Source organism: Marmota monax, unplaced genomic scaffold (genome assembly GCF_021218885.2).
Source record: "Marmota monax isolate L192 unplaced genomic scaffold, Marmota_monax_Labrador192_F-V1.1 WCK01_AAM20220418_F8-fsc00072, whole genome shotgun sequence".
Taxonomy (NCBI): Eukaryota; Metazoa; Chordata; class Mammalia; order Rodentia; family Sciuridae; genus Marmota; species Marmota monax.
Window position 1 is genome coordinate 2,674,686 of NW_026692356.1, and position 18,820 is coordinate 2,693,505.

Below are 18,820 nucleotides of genomic sequence, written 5' to 3' on the forward strand. Positions count from 1 at the left end.
TCAAAAGTTCCCCGTACGGGTCACCAAATGCCGCAGTCTGGCTGGGCACAAATGCCGCAGTCTGGCTGGGCACACAATCACGAGCCACCACACAGCTTGTAGATTCAAACAGCAACTCTTTATTCCCGAACTCACACCAGCCGTCTACAATCACGTTCTGGGGAAATCCACGTTCTCTTCCCAAATCCACGTTCTCTGCCCAAATTCACGTTCTCTGCCCAAATCCACCTCCACTGGGCTTCTATCTCCCAAAATATACTATCTAAATCCCGTGAGAACTCAAGGGGAACTCAGGCAGCAGGATACGCCCTATTCCCAGCAGGAATAATCTTAAACCTTAAACCTGGAACCTAAACCAGGAACGCCCTAAACACGATTATCTTAAAACCGGGAACACCCTAATCTGCCTTGGTCCTTGAGCAAGGTCACTTACATTCAATGTCACTGCAACATGTCAGCAACATGGGGTACGCTGGCAAGGAAATTGTCATACCTACTTGGCTAATGGCTCCCAGCAAGATTTTCCATTTCCTCTTAAGTCAGTGTTGGTAGTTTTTGTCTTTTTAGCAATCTGTCCATTTCATTCAGGTTATCTGATTTGTTGGCTTTTTGTTGTTCATAGAGTTCTGTTATTTTTATTTCTGTAATGTTATTAGTAATGCCAACAGTTTTATTCCTGAGTTTAGTAATTTGAGTCTTATTTTTTCTTGCTTACTCTAGCTAAAGGTTTGTCAATTCCGTTTTTCAAAAAACTTAGTTTTTATTAATTTTTCCTATTGTTTCAATTCTTCAGTAGATTAGAAAGAATAGTTAGTCTTCTTTCATCTTTTTTTTTTTTTTGTACCAGGGAATGAACCCAAGGGTGCTTAACCACTGAGCCACATCCCCAGCTCTATTTTATATTTTAGTAAGAGACAGGGTCTCACTGAGTTGCTAAGTGTGTCCTAATCTGCTGCGGCAGCTGTCTTTGAACCCGTGATCTTCCTGCCTCAGCATCCAGAGTTGCTGGCATTATAGGCATGGATCACCACGCCCAGATCATCTCTCTTAATATAGTTATTTGGTGTTATAAATTTGCATCTGAGCACAATTGGCATCCCATAGTTTTGGTACATTTTTTGTTTTCATTTACATTTGTATCCAAGTATTTTTAAATTTCTGCTGTGATTTTTTTTTCTTCTACCCATTGGTCATTTAAAAGTGTGTGCGTTTTTTTTTTTTTTTTTTAAAGATAGAGGAGAGAGAGAGAGAGAGAGAGAGAGAGAGAGAGAGAACTTTTAATATTTATTTATTTATTTTAGTTTTTTTTTGTTTGTTTGTTTTTTAATTTAACTTTTATTTTTTTTATTGGTTGTTCAAAACATTACAAAGCTCTTGACATATCATATTTCATACATTTGATTCAAGTGGGTTATGAACTCCCAATTTTACCCCAAATACAGATTGCAGAATCACATCGGTTACACATCCACATTTTTACACAATACCCTATTAGTAACTGTTGTATTCTGCTACCTTTTTGCCTGACACAATATCTTTGTTTGTATGTGGTGCTGAGGATTGAACCCGGGCTGCACACATGCCAGGCGAGCACGCTACTGCTTGAGCCACATCCTCAGCCCTAAAAGTGTGTTGTTTAAGTTCTGCATGTTTGTGAATTTTCCACATTTAATTTTATTATTTATTTATTTATTTTGAGATGAGGCCTCACTGTTTTGCACATGCCGGTTACAAACTCCTGGGCTCAAGTGATCCTCCTGCTTCAGCCTTCAAGCATCTGGGACCACAGGTACATATCACCACACTTGGCTTAATTTCTACTTTAATCCCACTGGATTGGAGATTTTTAAAAATGATTTCAATTCTTTTAAATTTCTTGAGTTTTTTTACAGCCTGCCATACTCTATCACAGAGAATGTTTCAAGTGAACTTGAATAGATGTGTATTCTGTTGTTGTTTGGTGGCATGTTCTTTAGATATCTGTTAGGTCTAGTTGGTTTATAGCATTGTTAAAGTCTTTTTATACCTTTTGTCTTTTTTATTCACTATCGAAAATGTATATTGAAGTTTCCAGCTATTATTTTTAAATTCTCTATTTCTTCTATCAAATCTGTAAGTTTTTGTCTTATGTATTTAGGGGTTCTGCTGATAGATATATATTATACACACTCACATACTAATAATCAGTATGACTCCCTAGTGAGTTGTTCTTTTATCACTATAAAATTTTCTTTCTTATCTCTGGTAACAATTTTTTAAAAGACTGATTTTGTCTGGGGCTGGGGTTGTGGCTTAGTAGTAGAGTGTTTGCCTAGCATATGTGAGACCCTGAATTCGATCCTAATGTATCTCTTGTAGTTTAGCGTATAGTTAGAGCATATCTTTTTCTTTTAACCATTTGCTAATCTATGCCTCCTAAGTAAAATGTTTGATCCAGTTACTTTTAAGTATAGATAAAATAAAATTTATTTTTGCCATCTTTTTTTTTCTACATAGCGTACGTCTTTTTTATTTTATTTTTTTAATTCCACTATTACTGACCTTTTTTGGGTTAAATAGATATTTTCTATTATAACATTTTACTTCCCTTAACATGTCTTTTTCTGTATATTTATTTATTTATTTATTTGTGGTTGCCCTGAGAATTACAATTAACATTTAAAACAAACTCGTTACAATTAACATTTAAAACAAACTCGTTCCAATGAATACCAAATAACCTTCAATATCATACAAAAAATTTGCTCTAATATAATTCCATTCCCTCTTCCACTTTGTGTTATTATTATCACAAATTATATTTGTAAGCATTATAAGCCCATCGTGCAGCTTTATAATCTCTTGGTAGGTGTCCTTTAAATAATTATAGAAGAAAAAAGTTAGAAATGCATACTGTTTATACTATCTATGTATGGAATCTAGTTATGCCATCTAGGTTTGTGTAAATACACTCTGTGATGATGTTCACATGACAAAATTGCCAAATGTCACATTGCTCAGAATTCATTCTTCTTATAGAATGAAACATGACTATAATTGTCATTGATTGGTTTTGTCAAATCCCATGAGGACAGGGCTACAAGTAGGGCTACTGGCACCCAGTGAGCTCCAACTTAGGTCAAATGAAGACAAGTCTTGAAAATGTAAAGTTTCTAGGGAGCTATCATTCAGGACAAGAAGTGATAGTTCTTGAGATGGAGCTTTTGAGGTACTTTAAACTTGTTTTTTCCCCTCAAATGACCTCTATGCTGTTGTTTTTCACAGATAACATGGTTGTAAGTTTGTTGTCAGGGGTACTGCAGAGCTGGGAAAGAGGGATCGAAATAAGGCAAGTTAAAAACATTGCAGGACTTGTTCTTACTGAGATTTGGTTGTTTTTCTTCAATCAGTACTGCTCAGAGTATCATAAACCTTGATTAATTCCAAAGTTTTGAAAAATGTGACTTTTTACAATATTTGCCAAATTACTATTACTTTTAAGGAACAGTAGGTCTTTGAAGGTTTTCTCTCTCATTTGTTTTATTTTTTCAATTTTTTTATATAATTATTTTTTACTTTTCTGCGGACACAACATCTTTGTTTGTATGTGGTGCTGAGGATCGAACTCTCGAACCTGGGCCGGACGCATGCCAGGCAAGCTCGTTACCGCTTGAGCCACATCCCCAGCCCCTCTCATTTGTTTTAAATCTAAGCTTGACTATCAACCAGTTAGGTGACCCGAGGCTTTACTTATATAACCTTCCTACTTCTTTGTCTTAGGAGTAATAAATGATATACTTCAGATAATATCATATAATACTTAGCAGTACTAGTTTAAATGAGTTTTCACCAAATGTAAGCACTTCTGCTGGAAACTGTGGTCTTTTCCACAAAGCTCTTCCTCCCTACTGATTCTACCAGTAGTGTACTACCTTAAACTCTACAAGTGATACAGAAGCACATGCCTGTAATACCAGTGACTCAGGAGGTGTAGACGGAAAGATCACAAGTTTGATTAATAATGTTATTGTGTACACTAGCAATTATTTTTTCTTGCTGAGTAGTTTTTCATTGCATGAATGTACTATGATTTGTTTATACATTCAGCAGCTTATTGAGGTCCTGACTCAAAAAAAAAAAAAAAAAAAAAAAGGACTGGGAATGTAGCTCAGTGGTAAAGCACACTTGGGTTCAATTTGAGTACCAATAAATAAATAAATAAGAATTTTAGACTCAGCTTTTCCACTCTTTACCAGTTTTATATACTTGTTGATTTTCAGAGATACCAATGAGAAATAACATGACATATTTGAAAGGATTCAATTATAACCATAAAGAATACCAGTATTTTTCAAATGTGACTCTCTCTAATAATAATCATAAAATCGATAAAATGGAGGTTGGGAGTGTTAAGAGTGTATGCTTGGGCTGGGGATGTGGCTCAAGTGGTAGCGCGCTCACCTGGCATGCGTGCGGCCCAGGTTCGATCCTCAGCACCACATAAAAACAAAGATGTTGTGTCCAGATGTTGTGTCCGCCGAAAACTAAAAAATAAACATGAAAAAATTCTCTCTCTCTCTCTCTCTTAAAAAAAAAAAAAAGTGTATGCTTGGCAATGTCCGAGGTCCTGAGTTCATTCCCCAGCTCCACAGAAATAAACAAAGTTTAAAAGTTAAAAAAAAATCAATAAAATAGGTCATGATTAGGATTTATAAGAGATAGTATTAGAGTGCATAATACATATTATTTTAAAATAAAACATATTAAAACTGACTTAACAAAGCTAAAATTATTATGATATTATTTAATTATTAATTTTAAATAAAACATGTATATGAGTATTTGATGGTGATAGAAAACATATTTTTACTCTGAAACAGTGCAAAAATTTCTAAAACACCTGGACCACACACTGTCAAGTCGATACAAATGTTCATATATGATGGTCACTGTGACATCATCTCAAGGGTCAGGTCAATGTAGTTGAGCTGAGAGTTTAGGTCAGTGTTAGATCACTTGCCTAGCATGCCAAAAACCCTGGATTTGATCCCCAACACTTTTTTATGTATATTACTCTTTATAGATAATATACCCACTTTAAGCAAGCAGTGAATGTATTTTGATTCCCTGATCTTTTCACAGATCTTATTTATTTAGTCAAACGTGTAATTCAGTTTTCAAAAGGGTAAAAAAAGTACGCATTGAAAAGACTTAGTCTTGGGGCTGGGGATGTGGCTCAAGCTGTAGCGCGCTCGCCTGGCATGCGAGGGACCAGGGTTCGATCCTCGGCACCACATACAAACAAAGATATTGTGTTTGCTGAAAACTAAAAAATAAATATTAAAAAAATTCTCTCTCTCTCTCTAAAAAAAAAAAAGACTTGGTCTCCAACAATACCAGAGGCAACAAATGTTATTGCTATCTTAACAGGATTCATGATTAATTCCATGAACATATATGACAACTTTTTTATTAACTTCTAAGTCTTGTGCCTTCTTGCTTCTTTATTTAATCATATGTCTTGGAGGTCATTCTATATCATCTATTAAATTCTTCCCCATTATTCTTTACAGCATTCCACTGAATGGATGGGTCATAAATAACTGATCCCATTTGGAGGGACATGTAAATTGATTTCAGTCTTTGGCTATTACCACAATACTACAATGAACAGTTATTACTTTTCCATAAGGAATCTAGCCTGTATGTTATTAAAACATATTTAAAAGCAACTATAATTAAATTGACTTCATAAGGGCAGGCAAATAGATAAAAGAAAAAAAGAATATGAAATCCAGAAACAGGCCTCCAAATATACTGAAACCAGTTTTTTGGTTTTTTTTAGGGCAATTCTATTTACTCTGTTTGGAACACACTGGTCTATTGCAGGGAGGGACAACATTCAGTCTCTGAAGAAAAACAGTTCAGCCTTTTAGTTCTGACTAATCCTGGCTGAAAATAGTTCACTGGATTTGGCTTCATTGAAATAAATATAAAGGCTTGAGTTATCCATGAAAATATGACTTGAATTACAAAATTAATTTTTATGTAATAGGATTTCTTCCCTTTCCCACTGTTTTCAGTCTTTCCAAAGGCATGTAACTTTATAAAGTTGACTCTTGCTATTATTATAAAATATACATAACATAGGATTGATAATTTTTTCAATTTTTTTTTTAGTTGTTGGACAAAATACTTTTATTTTATTTATGTGGTACTGAGGATGGAACCCAGTGCCTTGCATGTGTTAGGCAAGCACTCTATCGCTGAGCTACCAGCTCAGAATTTATGATTTTAACCAATATTAGTGTCCTCTTTAGTGGCAGTGACTTTGTTCACATTGTTGTGCAACCATCACCACCATTCATCTCTAGAAAATTTTCATTTTCTCAAAGTGAATTTTCATCCCTAAAAAAAAAAAAAAAACAAAAAACTTCCTTTACTCTGCTTCCCTCAACTCCAGACAACCTCTATTCTTCTGTCCTCATGAGTCCAACTACTCCACCTCATGTAAATGGAATCGTGAGTCTGGCTTTGTGACTGGCTTATTCCACTTAGAATAATGTCTTCAAGGTTCATCATGTTGGAGCACATATCAGAATTTTCTTTCCTTTCAAGGCTGAATAATATTCCATTGTATATTTATGCTATATTTTCTTTATTCATTTATCTGTTATTGGACTTTTGGGTCACTCTACATTTTGGTTATTATGAACAATGCTGCTTGTGAACATAACTGAACAAGTATTTCTTGTAATCCCTGCTTTTTATTCTTTTTGAAAATACCCAAAAATAGAACTTCTAGATTATATGGAAATTTTATTTTAGTTTTTTTTTAAGGAACCATCATATTCTTTTTCACAGTGACTACACTATTTGATGTTGCTACAAGCAATGTACAAAGGTTTTAATTTCTCTACATCCTCATCAACACTTGTTATTTTGTGTTTTAAAAAAATGATAGATGTTATAATGGATGTGAAGTGGTCTCTCACTGTTTCTTTTTTCCAGTATTGAGAACTGAACTCAGGGCAAAATGCTATACCATGACTATATCCCCAGTATTGTGTCATGAGCAGTCTATGGGCTGTGTGTGTGGACTAGAGTGCTTAGTAGCCAAAAGAGGGGATAGGTCTGGCCCTGCAAAAAAAAAAAAAAAAAAAGGATTAATTGCATGATGCAGGTGAGCCTCCTGGCAAGCTCTGCCTAAGATCTAACACAGCACCTGGGATGGGTGTGACCTGCCAAGATGTCAGTCAATCTGCTGAACACTGGAGACATCTTAAAGCAAGACTCCGCCCTTGAAACCTTATTCCTCCTTTGATGTCCCCTTTATAAAGTAAACCAAGCTCAGCCCTCTCTCCTTCCAGTGTGGAAGCAGGACCCTTAAGTTCACAGGGCCATCCCGCCCCCGATTTTAAAAACTACTCTCGTGTTGTGTGATTTTTCGCCACCTTCTCCTTAGCTTAATGTTGTAGCCAGCTCGTTTAAACCCAGTTTGTCTTGACTGCACAAGTACTGTATTTTTTTTTTCCTTGAGGCAGGGTCTTGCTAAATTGCCCCAGGCTGGCCTCAACTTGTCATCTTCTTGCCTCAGCCTCCTGAGTAACTGAGACTATAGATATATGCTACCTCACCCTGTGTGTGTCAGAATTCTGAGGGGATTTTTAATCTCAGTGCCAAGCACATCACTTGGGACATACTAGGAGTTAAAGAAATCTTTGTAAAGGAAGGAACATCTACATGAATCCTTTTAAAATGGTATTTTAATGCTTATTCCTTTGTGTTTCTTAAAATCTATAAATGCTTTATCTTACCTATATCTATTTTTAATTAAAATGTTTCCAGAAATATATGATTTTTAAAAAAATATTTTTTTAGTTATACATGGGCACAATATCTTTATTTTGTTTATTTATTTTTATGTGGTGCTGAGGATCAAACCCAGGGCCTCGCATGTAAGAGACAAGTGCTCTACTGCTAAGCCACAACCCCAGCCCCTAGAAATATATGATTAAGAATGCCTCACAGTAGGCACTATACTGAAAATATTGAAAGGCATTAATTAGTGTCTCAAGATATCATATTTTAAGTAGAATTACAGGTTCACATAATTGGAAGGCACTTTGGGAAGTGATTTAGTCTATCACATCATTAATATATATCAGCAGGAATTATCACATTTAAACCAGCACAGCCATGGAAAAAAAAAAAAAAAAGAGCTGCTTTTTTGTTTTTGTTTTGAGGTAAGCTTTCATTATGTTGCCCAGCTGGCCTTGAACTCCTGGGCTCAAGGGATCCTTCTGGCCTCAGTCTCCTCAGTAGCTGAGACTACAAACATGAGCCATGCATGAGCTCTGGAGATATATATATATATATATATATATACACACATATACATATATTTAGTATAAATATATATATAAAGACATACTAAATATATGTATATGTATGTATATATATGTATATGTGTGTGTGTGTATATATATATTCCTGATCAAAGATGGTGGATTAGAAGAAGGGTACTTTCCTGTTGCTCTGTAGCTCCAGATTCAAGCCGCAGGAATACTCCTTCTCAGCCATGTATGTAACAGAGGAAGTTAGTATAGTGAGATTCAATATTGGATAATCACAGACTCATAAAGACCCCCAAATTTGGGTACCTGGAACAGAGGAGGAAAATGAGTACATTGGCACCTAGCCAATGGTGGCAGCAGCACCAGTTCACCATAGAGGAGAGTGGTAAAAAACAGAAAGAGAGGAACATAGCTGCCTCAACAGTAAGGCAGTCTGAAATTAGCTGAACCAGAGGCTGCACAATGAGCTGGTGTTTGATGAGTACTCTGGGTTTCTAACTGTTAAGTGGAGAGCTGAGGCAGGGAGTCATCTAGAGAAGGACAGGCTGTAGTCTGCTGCTGTGGGAGCCCAGAAGATCACTGCAAATATTGCCATATAGTCCAGGAAATGCACCTACCTTGTGGCAGAATGTGACTGAAACAAACACAGAGACTATTGTACTCAGGGGTTCCAGGTCAGAGGTATAGAGCTGAGTGCAACTTGCTCTTGTGAACAGAAGAGGGTCAGGAAACTGAGTAAATAGGTGTGATTATACTTGGGAACTGAGCTTAGGAAGACCATATTTGTGGGCAATAGAGTGTGCAAGATCTGTGGAGGGTAGATTACCCCACTCCATGAACAGAATTCTTTAGCAGCCCTAAGATCCAAATACCCAACACTGATTGGCATCTGCTGGGCCTTAGGGGTTGACTGATCTAAACTCTCCTGAGCAGATACCGCCTGGAGCAGATACTGCTTGACAAAGCTCCAAAGGTTCAGTGAGAGCTAAACCCCAGCTGCTGTAACTTCCCACATAGAACTCTCCATCAGCCCTGCTTGGGAGGGCATTGAACTAGTCTGTTCAGGAGAAACTCCAACAGACAAGACTTCATATTCCATCATATTTACTCTGGTAAGAATGGAAGCTGAGAGCTATTTCAACCACCTTCGGTTCCAGGTCATTGCAGTTGGAGCTTGATGAGCAACACAAAAAGAGGACGAGTTTAACAATTTTCAGCATTTGCTGTATCAAAGGGGTACATAGCTCAAGAAGAAATGGAAAGAAGGATAGTTCAACATAGGCAGAGAACATTCTCCTCATCAACAATTTTGACCACCTGGGTGGTGACAATTCTTTCATTTTCCTTAAGAACTTTTTTCCTTTGGTGTTCTTGCTGTGCTCTTCTTAGTTTGTGGATATACATACAAACATACATATACATATATACTACATACATATGTGACTCTATATGCATTCAAATATATATGTTTCATTTTATCACTTTTTAATTCATTAGTTATTTTGTTTTATCTTTTGAGGGGTAGGGGTATTTGTTTGGTTTAGTTTTTATGCTGTTGTGTTCTCTTTGTTTCTCTTCTTACTTTTTCTTTTCCTTCTAATAGCCAGATTCTCTTGGTCTCTATTTTGTTTCTTTTTCTTCTTCTTCTTTATAAACATCACTTGGTACTTCTGCTTTCTGTTCACATTTTGAATATTCTGAAACTTTGTTTTGTCTTCATGAGTCACTTTCTTTTCTCTTAATGAATTGCATTTTTACCATCTTTTAGAAAAATATAGTTTATATAATCCCTGCTCCAGTCATTCATGTTGCTGTGGTTATTAGTAGTGCGGATGGGGTAGTTGACATGTTTACTTTAAGGCCAGATCTAGTTTATGGTTGTTTACTGTTGTTGCTATTGTCAATTATTGACCTGCCATTCCTGTTTTAGTGGTAATTAGTGTGGTAAATGTCACGGAGGGTATTTATTTTAATGCTGTATATTTTTCACTGCTATTGTTTATCTTCCCCTTTTCTATGAGATACTGGGAATCTGAGCTACATCTACAACCCAGCCAAGACATAGCATACCCTGCTGCACATACAAACTAACCTTGATCAAACTTCAGCAACACTTTATTTATTTTTTATTTTTTTATTTTTTAATATTTATTTTTTAGTACTCGGTGGACACAACATCTTTGTTTGTATGTGGTTCTGAGGATCGAACCCAGGCCTCATGCATGCCAAGTGAGCGCGCTACCACTTGAGCCCCATCTCCAGTCCCTTCAGCAACACTTTAACATAAAGAATAGGGGAGAGCCAGGCACGGTGGCACACACCTGTAATCCTAGCAGCCTAGGAGGCTGAGGAAGAGGACTAGAGTTCAAAGCCAACCTCAGCAATAGCGAGGCACTAAAAAACTCAGTGAGACCCCATCTCTAAATAAAATTCAAAATAGGGCAGGGGATGTGGTTCAGTGGTCAAGTGCCCCTGAATTCAATACCTGGTTCCTGCCCCCCACAAAATAAAAAAGATTAGGGGAGCAAAGAAAACAAAAAAAACAAAAACCTAAACCAATGATCAGTCCCAAGCACGAACAGCTAAAGGGTAGACCTCGGGTCTCACTCATGGACATCCACACCTACTGCAAAAACAGAGAACCCAGGTGTAGTGGTGCATGCCTGTAATTCCAGTGACTTGGAAGGCTGAGGCAAGAGGATTGTAAGGCCATCCTGGATGGGGATAAAGCTTAATAATAGAGCACCTCTGGGTTTAATTGCCAGTGCTCCAAAAAACCAAACCAAAACAAACACAAAGAAATAACACAGGGGCTGGGGATGTGGCTCAAGCGGTAGTGCACTCGCCTGGCATGCGTGCGGCCCGGGTTCGATCCCCAGCACCACATACCAACAAAGATGTTGTGTCTGCCGAGAACTAAAAAAAAAAAATAAATATTTAAAAAAAAAAAAAAAAAAAAAAAAAAGAAATAACACAAAGATTTTTGATATCACTCCTATGAGGGATCTCAACCCATATCCTTTTAGAATATTGTTAATATTGTTAAGGCTAGAAGAACAATCATAAAGGATACATTCCATACATTCTGCTACATACAATACAACAGCCAGACCTATAAGAAGAAACCTACTCTTGTAAGACCTAAAGAGAAAGTGAGATCATCAAGCTCTGACACAATACACACTGTATCAAAGTACACTCATTATCACCAAAGAACTAGCAGTGAAAGTATACTACAAAACACACTTGGGAATATATTGAATAATTCACAACAATCTGCTATCCCAGAAAATTTCACCAAGAGGAAGCTGTGACCTCAAAAGGCCCATGCAATCCATTCCAACATACACAAATTTCAACACAGGAATACAAGAATGAAAAAAACAAGATAACATGATACCTACTAAGGTTTATAATTCACCAGCACCTGACTCCAAAGACATTGAAGTGGATGAAATATCAGATGAAGAATTTAAAAGACTGATTATAAAAATGATTAATGAATTCCAAGAAAACAACATGACTTAATAAGCATGGTAGTTCAGGATTTAAACAAGAAATTCAATAGAGAGATAAAAATACTGAAAAAGAACCAAACAGAAATCTTGAAAATGAAGATCTTAATAAATCAAATAAAAATCAGTTGAAAGTTTTTCCAATTGAGCAGACCATGAGAAGACAGCAGCTCAAAGCTGGAAAACAAAGTGGCCAGCCTGGAATAGTAACACTGTATTATAAACATGATCAGAATATACAAGAATTCTTACAATTAAAAGAACAAATTTAAGAATAATTGGAATTGAAGAGGGTTGTCATATGCCTTCTAATGGTATGAATAACCTCTTTATGGAAATAGTAAAATTTTCCAAACTTTAGCAATGAGATGGACGTGCACACACAGGATGCATTCAAAACTCCAAAGCGACAAGATCAAAAAGATCCTCTCCACAACATGTTATCATTATACAGAATTATAAAAAACGATTAATGAAATACAAGAGAAACAGAAACACAACTGAATGATTTAAAGATTTCAGTATAGGCTATTGATGAGAAGTTGAATAGGGAGATAGAAATTATGAAAAAAAAAAACACACAAGCAGGTTCAAATAGAATTTTAAAAGCCTTAAGAGAAAAACAAAATATTAGAGACAAGCCAATCAGTATTACTTTGGATTTGTGAGTGAAAATTCTAAAATCAAGAAGGGCTTGATAGGATGGGTTCCAAGCCATGAAAAAATAATTGTCAATCAAGATTGCTTATATCCAGCAAAGCTATTCTTAAACGTAGAAGAAGAAATAAAAACCTTCCAAGATAAGCAGAAACTAGAAGACGACGATGACGATGATGACGATGATGTCTACAGTATCTAAAACCTCCAATGTTCATGAATAGGCAGATTAATATTGTTAAAATTATCATATTACCAAAAATGATCTAAGTATTTAACATAATTCCTATCAAAATATCAGACAGTCTACACAGAGTTAGATTTTTTATAAGTCCTAAAATTCATATGGAAGAATAAAAGACACAGAATAGCCCAGCAATTCCAAGCCTACAAAAAAGCAATACTGGAAGCATCACAATACTGGATTTCAAAATATACTACAGAACTATAGTAACAAAAACTGCATGGTTCTGGCATAAAAACATAAAGATATATCAAGGGTTAAGAGTAGAAGTCCCAGAGACAAATCACAAAGATACAATCATTTGATCCTTGACAAAGACACTAAAAACATATGTTGAAGAAGAGCCAATCTTTTTAACATGTTGCTGAGAACACTGTATACCCACATGCAGAATAATGAAACTAGACTTCTATCTCTCATCCTGCACTAAAGTCAACTCAAAATGGATTAAAGACAACCTAGGAATTAGACCAGAAACTCTGTAACTGCTAGGAGAAAATGTAGGGTCAACATTCCAAGATATTGGTAGATGTTGGCAATGACTTCCTCAGTAAGATTCCTAAAGCTCAAGAAATAAAACCAGGAATTAATAAATGAGCAGACATAAAAAAAATCTTCTATGCATAAAAGGAAACAATTAAGAGTGGGAAGAGAGTACCTACACAATAGAAGAAAATCTTTCCTAGCTACTACTCTGACATAGGATTAATATCCACAATACAAAAAGAGCTCGAAAAAAATGCCTCCAAAAAACCAAGTAACCCAATCAACATATGGGCACATGAACAACAGACACTTTTCAAAAGAAGAAATACAAATGACTAACAAATATATGAAAAAAACATTTTCAACAACTTTATCATTTAGGGAAATGCAACTCAAAACTGCCATGAGAGCTGGGGTTATGGCTCAGAGGTACAGCGCTTGCCTAGCATGTGTGAGGCACTGGGTTCAATCTTCAGCACCACATAAAAATAAAATAAAGATATTGTGTCTACCTCTAACTAAAAAACAAATATTTAAAAAAACTACCATGAGATTTCATCACACTTCTGTTAGAATGATGGCCATCAAGAATACAAACAAGGTGGAAGTACAGAGCAGCAGCAGTGAGCCAGCTGTAGTGGGGAGCTGGTCCAGTGCCCATAGGAGCAGCTGCAGCAGTGGCAAGACCATAGCAGTGCCACCAGGAGCTGGCGCAGGAATGGCAGCTTCAAGCCTTGACCATGGCTACTGCTGACCCTGATATTTGTGCTATCAACTGCAGGAGTGTCAGCTTTGGCAGCATATATACCAAAAGAAATCTTTGTGTCGAACAGGACACAGGGAAGCTGATGTGCAATTTCAAGTCTGCTAACACCAGCATTGGGTTGATCTTTGTCTCCTGAAGTTTCCAGCCCTAGGGGGCCTACACTACTATGTTGTTTTTCTGCTACTCTCAAGGTGAAGTGTACCTTGGGAACTATCTACCATTTAAGGACTGGAGACCTCCATAAGAAAAGTGTGTCAATCAACATAGTATACAGTTTATACACAATGGCACCTATACCTGTGACATCAAGAACACTCCCTCGGTTGGCACATTAGGCTCTCTATGTTTGAAAAAGCCAGTCTGTCCTTTTTCTAATCTGGGTTGTGGTGGGTATAGTTACTGCTGTGATCATAAGTCTAACTCTGCTGGTCAGCATGATCCTGGAAGTTCTCTATAGAAGGAAAAACTCCTAAGTGGGATTACACTGGCTGCCGCACATCAGAGTTTCTGTCACCAGTTAAGCAGGCTCCAGGGAAGTCCCTCTTCAACACAGAGGGTCTAATAAAGAGTCTGCCTTCTAGATCCCACCAGGGCCCACTCATATATGCACAGTTAGACCACTCCAGAGGCAAACACAGTGACAAGATGAACACATCAGAGTCTGTGGTGGACCTGAACATCCCGAAAAATTAAGACCCCGAACATATCCTAAGCAAGAAACAAATCCAAAATAAACTCTTGTACACAAAATATAGCCCATAGCCATGTATGGCCTTAGGGACTCTGGCAAGGACAAGCACCTGAGTAAGCACAGAGCGAGAAAAAGATGTGAATGAAGGTATGTATTTAATCTTCCTGATGTGAAGCCAGTGTTGCATGAAGGGAAGATGGTATGATTCTACTTATGTATAAATTGTCTTGCTGTTTTTGTACATTCTTTCAGGGCCATTTACATTTGGGAGATTTCAAAAACATTCCTATCACCATCATTTAAATATGGTAACCTTTTGGAGACAGTAGCAGACCTTCTAGTGTTTCCAGTAGCTATGGCCTTTAAGTCCAAAGACTCAACTGGTCTTAACATTTATTTGTAGTTGGAGGATGAAAATCCTATGATGGAAGCACAACCAGGGGTCCTGTCTAGTGTTTTGTTGTGGCTTTTAGACAATATCTGTTAGTTATGCCACTTTGAGACAGTTTGAAAAGTTTGTGTTTAAGCTTTTCTAAAATATGGGTCAAACTTTATGTGTTTTGTGGACTTACTTTAATGTCACACCCTTTATATCATATCAGTTTGTGCATTCATATCAGCAAAAGATAGTGCCAAAGGTCCTCTAGGTACCACGGAGATGATTAAAGTAGAAAGGCCAGGGTTTGCTCCAGGAGTGTTGCACCTTTGGAGGCAAAAGGTATCAGTTACATTCTTTGCTGAGGTCCTTCCTTGTTGAGTCAGAGTGGAAACAACACAAACCAGAGAGGAGCTGCCTCCCTTCTCAGTAGGGGGAAATGGAACAGGCCTCCCTGGATTGCATTCCCCAATGTTCCAGATCTCTGCACAGGATGGACTTTCTCTGAAAGCTTTAGGCATGTTACAACAAGACAGCATCTGGCAGACAGACCTGGCTTTCCAAACAGCTTCTCTACTGCTTCAAATACACTTGAGGTTCAAGGGGTCAAGATTTTTATGAATCAAGTAAGGCTAGTATTGCTACTTCCAGACTCTCTTCTCTGTTCCTGTTTGGTTATTTAATCGTTACGTTTTGGTTTTTCTTGTTTCCCTCATTACTTAGAATTGATAAACTATGACATGAGGAAAAATCAAGTTAATTTATTTTCTCCCCAAAGTTCATTTTCCTCTATTAACCACTCTGACCCCATCTCAAATCATGTTTTACTGTGAATGGCAAGGATGATAATGATCATTAAACAGTTATGTATATTGTCATTCTCAGAGAGAGAGAGAGAGAGAGAGAGAGAGAGAGAAAATATACAAATTAATAGGCTGGGTGCTGTCCCACATATCTGTTATCCCAGTGACTCAGTAGGCTGAGGCAGGAAAACTGCAAGTTTAAGGCCAGCCTCAGCAACTTGGTAAGACCCTGTCTCAAAATATAAAAATTTCAAAAATGACTGGAGATGTGATTCAGTGGTACAGTGTCCCTGAGTTCAATTCCCAATACCATAGAGAGAGAGAGAAAAAAAATGCTGGAGCAGATTGAGGGGAAAAGGAACATTTTTACAGTATTTTTGGGGCTGTAAATTAGTATAACCACTATGGAAATCAATATAAAGGTTCCTCAAAAGACTAGGAATAGACCATCATATTTTCCAGCTATACCATGACTTTAGGATAACCAGAGTTATCCTAAAGAATCAAAGTCATTATACTATAGTGATTCATGCATACCCATGTTTATATAAGCACAATTCACAATAGCAAATTATGGAACCAGCCTAGGTGTCTGTTGATGGATGTATGGATAAAGAAAATGTATATATACACAATGGAATTTTATTCAGCCATAAAGAAGAATGAAATTGTGTCACAGAAGGAAAATGGTTGGAACTTGATAGAGTTATGTTAAATGAAATAAACAAGACTCAGAAAGTCAAGGTCATAAGTTTTTTCTCATACACAAAGGTAGAAAGAAAAAAGGAGAGAAAAATGTTGGAAGGGGATCTCTTGAAAATAAAAAGAAAATTAGTAGAAAAGAGGAAGGAAAATAGAAGGAGGCAGTTGAGGAGGGAAGGGGGGTTCTAAGGAATGATATTAACCAAATTATATTATTATATTGTGTGCATATACACATACATACCAACAAATTCCACTATTATGTACAATATAATGAACTAATTAAAATAAATAATAAAGTAAATAAAATCCCCTACAAATTTGTAGGTTATTTCCAGCATGCATTTCAGTGCCTTCAATTCCCTACCTCACTAAGGTACTAAGTTTCCAATCCTCATTAGACACACACACACACACTCCACAGTGCATTTCTCATGAGCCTGACATATTGCAGCTAAACTTCTTGGATTCCATATTTTTTCTTCCTTATTTTATCAGTGAGGACTGTTCTAGTTTTACATAATGTGAATTCAACCTGAATGGTTTAAAAAACAAAACAGAAATATGTATAAAGAATTTACTGCAGGGTGCAGTGGCACACACCTATAATCCCAGTGGCTCAGGAGGTTGAGGCAGGAGGACTGCAGGTTTAAAGCCAGCCTCAGCAAAAATGAGGCACTACACAACTCAGTGAGATCCTGTCTCTAAATAAAATTCAAAATAGGGCTAGGGATGTGGCTCAGTGGTCGAGTGCCCCTGAGTTTAATGCCCAGTACAAAAAAAAAAAATTACTGGCTTGCTAAAAAGTCAAGAATAACATAGGTTCAGGAAGGGCTAGATCTAGGACTCAAAAAAAAAAAAAAAAAAAAACTTCCCCAAATTCAGTTTTTCTCTAGCTGTGGTTTCCTGCACAGTAGGTGATATTTTCAACCAGGTGTTCCCCTTTTAATGTAAAGGTGGTTAGATGAAGCTTTATAGATAATGACCACCACAGGAAATAAGGCTCTTTTTCCCACTGGTTTCCATAAAACCTCACGATTGCAGCCAGGTTAATATATTCTACAGCTGAACACATTACAGTAGCCAGGATAATACAATATAGTAATTGAATAGGTATATATAACATGTAAGATGAGCATCCTGGTTTTCTTGGGACTTCCTGGTTTTGCCTGTGAAGTCCTGTTTTACAGTAAACCTCTCAGTCCCAGGTAAATCAAGATGGTTGTTCACCCCAGCTTACATGTGTATCAAAAGGATGGGGTTGTTTCCAAACCTCAGCAGATATTGTAACAGCAGGGATTGAAAGCTAAGCAGGTGGAAAACATCAACAAGTACACGTGAACTAAAGAACTATGCTGATCAACATGGTGGCCACATGTGCCTGCTGACCACTTGAGACAGTAGTAATCTACAGTTTAGTTTGAATGTAGATCTGAATTAAAATATGCAGTAAATGCAAAATATACACTGGATTTCAAAAACTGTGAATGAAAAAATGTAAAACATCTTAATAATTGTTTTTATATTGAAATGATCATGTTTAAGATATATTGAGCTAAATATTAAAATTAAAAATTTTATTTTTAACTGATACAAAAACATAATTGTATGTAATTATGGGGTACTACCTGATTTTTTTGATACATGTATACACTGTAATGTTCAAACATCTATCTCCTTGAACATTGATCATTTCTTTATACTGAAAGCATTCAAACTTTTAGCTTTTTGAAATATACAGTACATTATCATTATCCATAGTCATCCTACTGGGCAGTATTAAAACTACTTACTCCTATCTAACTATGAGCAAACTCAAATCTCTTTTTTAAATTTTTTTTAAAAAAAAATTTAGTTTTTAGTTTTAGGTAGACACAATCTTTATGGTGCTGAGGATCAAACCGAGTGCCTCATGCATGCCAAGCAAGTGTTCTACCACTGAGCCACAATCCCAGCCCATAAATCTCTTTTCTCTACCTTCCAGGATCTGGTAACCATAATTCTACTCTTAACTTATGAGATCTTTTTTTTTTTTTTTGTATTCCACATGAGTGAGATCATATGGTACTTGTTTTTCTGGGTCTGGTTTATTTTACTTAACATAACAATCTCCATGTTGTCATGAACAACAGGATTTTGTTCTTTAAGGCTGAAAGTACTCTGCGGTGTACATGTACCATATTTCCTTTATCTATTTATTTGATGGGTACTTAGGTAGTTTCCACTTCTTGACAAAAACAAGAA

General features: G+C 36.5%; 1 pseudogene; it reads left to right on the top strand.

Annotated features, from left to right (window-relative positions):
• Nucleotides 1-14,000: 14,000 nt before the first annotated feature.
• On the top strand, nt 14,001-14,697 carry LOC124091367 (myelin protein zero-like protein 1; annotated as a pseudogene).
• Nucleotides 14,698-18,820: the final 4,123 nt, after the last annotated feature.